This window comes from Sciurus carolinensis, chromosome 9 (genome assembly GCF_902686445.1).
Source record: "Sciurus carolinensis chromosome 9, mSciCar1.2, whole genome shotgun sequence".
NCBI lineage: Eukaryota > Metazoa > Chordata > Mammalia > Rodentia > Sciuridae > Sciurus > Sciurus carolinensis.
The window spans coordinates 24,421,624-24,424,106 of record NC_062221.1 but is presented as its reverse complement, the minus strand read 5'-3'; positions in this window follow the sequence as shown (position 1 = coordinate 24,424,106).

Below are 2,483 nucleotides of genomic sequence, written 5' to 3'. Positions count from 1 at the left end.
TGTTTCCTTTAAGATTCAGCATCTCTCTCTCTCTCTCTCTCTCTCTCTCTCTCTCTCTCTCTCTCTCTCTCTTTATCCTAAATTCCTATCTCAGTTGTATAAAGCGGTCTTCTCTCCAAACTTTTAGCATCTGCTTCCTGAATATCTGATCTTGTTGAATGGAATCCTCTCTTTGGCACTTCCTGTCTGGAAGATGACCAGGGCCACCTCCTCTGAATTGTTGGCAGTGGGCAGCATAGAGCATTGCAGCATAAAGCCAGGTATTCTGGAATGAAACAGAAATCAATCTGCCTGCTGGTCTTGACTCTGCCCTGTCTTGTTAAAGTCAACTTGTCTTGGCTTTTCTTGGAATCCATTTGTCTATGAATGAATTAGGGAAGTTGGTTTAAATTATTATAAACTATTTTGTTTGTTGTGTTTAAAGTAACAGAGTTCTTCAAATAAAATTTGATTTGACATTCTGAAATATCTTGGTTTTCTATTGCTGTCTAACAGATCATCCCAAAACTTAATGGCTTAAAGCAACAATATTAATTTTTTATCTTCCGAAGTTTCCATGAATTGGGAATTTGGGAGTGATCTGGGTAGGTGAGGGGCAAGAATATGCTGCCCAACCACCAGGCATTTTGGCATAAAGATGACTTTAAGTAGAAGGTGATTGAAAAGGAGCAGGTACAAGAGAAGCTCTCTGCCCTCCCCCATTTGCCTAGAAGGGAGACATAAATTTACAAAGGTGTTCCCCTCCCCTCTTTACCAGGAAGGACAAAGGTTGATCATTGGAAGTGAGTTTAGACCCTTATCACTCTGGAGAAGACATCAGAGAAATCTGTATAACAAATTTTCAAAGATGTGTTTATCTACCATTAATTTTCCATAAATTTGTCTTCCCACAATTTGCACCCCAAAAACTTGAGGTCTTATTCCCTTGTCCTCTCTTCTCTAAACTGTAGCATTCTTTGATGAAGATGATATAAGCTGGAGTCCTAAGTCAGCTCTTTGGGAACCACTGCCCCTTGGGTATCTTCTATGTAAATATGAAGTATAGATGTTAGCACATTCCCATTTGTTCTTCTCTTGTTAATCTCTCTTTTGTTATAGGGGTCTTAGCTAAGAACTCAGAATGGAACAGGGGAAGTTATTTTTTCCTCCCCTATAAAGTGGAAGTCAGATGTCAGCATCTTATAGGGTGAAAGAGACCTGCCCGCAGAGCCAAGTTGGCCATGGGGAATCTGCAACCACTGGTTCTTTGTGATCCAGCAGGAAGCATTTTAATCAAGTCACCCTAGTAGCAAGCAGCAGTTTATTAGCAGGGAAAGGAAAAGGGAAAAAGAGACACCCTAAAGAGAGAAAAGGAGAGAGAGAGTGAGTCCTCTCAGAGAGCAAAGGGACAATGCAAATGCACCTCTGGTTTTACTGGGGATCCCAGGAAAGTTTCCAGAGAATTTCACCATGTTCACCTCTTGACTCTGACTGACAGCAGGATTGCATCAGACCTCCAGGTCCCCACAGGACGACAGGTTAAGGATCCAAGGCAGCTCTGGGTCACTTGGCCTGTGCATTGTTTTTATATTTTTTACGGTTGGTGGACTTTGTTTCTTCATAAGTCCTGGAAACTTTGGTCTATATAAAGGTCAAAAGGCCCCCTGTACTCCTCTTATCAGCAGGGAGGAGTTTTGAGGCCTGCATTTTTCCTCTCACAGAAACTGGTTTGTTTACTGTGGAATGTGTTAGGTCGGAATTCGGGCGACTATATGAGGGAGAGCAGAGCAACTAAGGCAGAGGACAGTGCACCACATGGCAACCAATCAAACGGGCAGGATAACACCACTGACCCCTACCTCCTCCTATCACTCAGCAGGACCCGCCCCCAACCCCCTGCCCATTCTGGCCTATAAAGACCCTGGGCAGCCGGGGCCACATGTGATTTTTCCAGCTCCCTACCCTGACTTGTACCCTGGGGGGCTGGGAATTTCGCCCGAGAGCCAAATTCCAATAAAGCTTGCTTGGGCTGCTTTCTGTCCGATTTTATTTGACCACTACCCATGACCCCGAGCTTACAAAATGTAATACATCCTATTGACTTAAGTCAGGGCAGGACCAGGGTGACCTTTGGTAAATTGCTTTTTAAAATAAAGTGTGTTGGGGTTCAGCAGAGTAAGCCCAGTTTATAAAGTTATCCCCCAAACTCATGTTCCTGCTGCTCATGTTGGTTTGCTACCTATCAAGCTGGGGTTATTGTCAACTGAAGGCTTGACAGGGCCAGAAAGACAGGAGGACTCCACTTACCCAGCTGGCAAGATGATGCTGGCGGTTGGCTGAGCACACCTCCCCTTTTCCCAGGGTTGTGTGAATACTCTCCAGCATGGTAGCTGCTTTCCCCTAAGCCCACGAGGAGGGGTAGAGATTTTCTTCTAATCATCCCCTGATGCAACTGATCTTTGTCAGTGCCTTGGAGGCATCTGTGTCCCTCCCCCAGCAGTGTA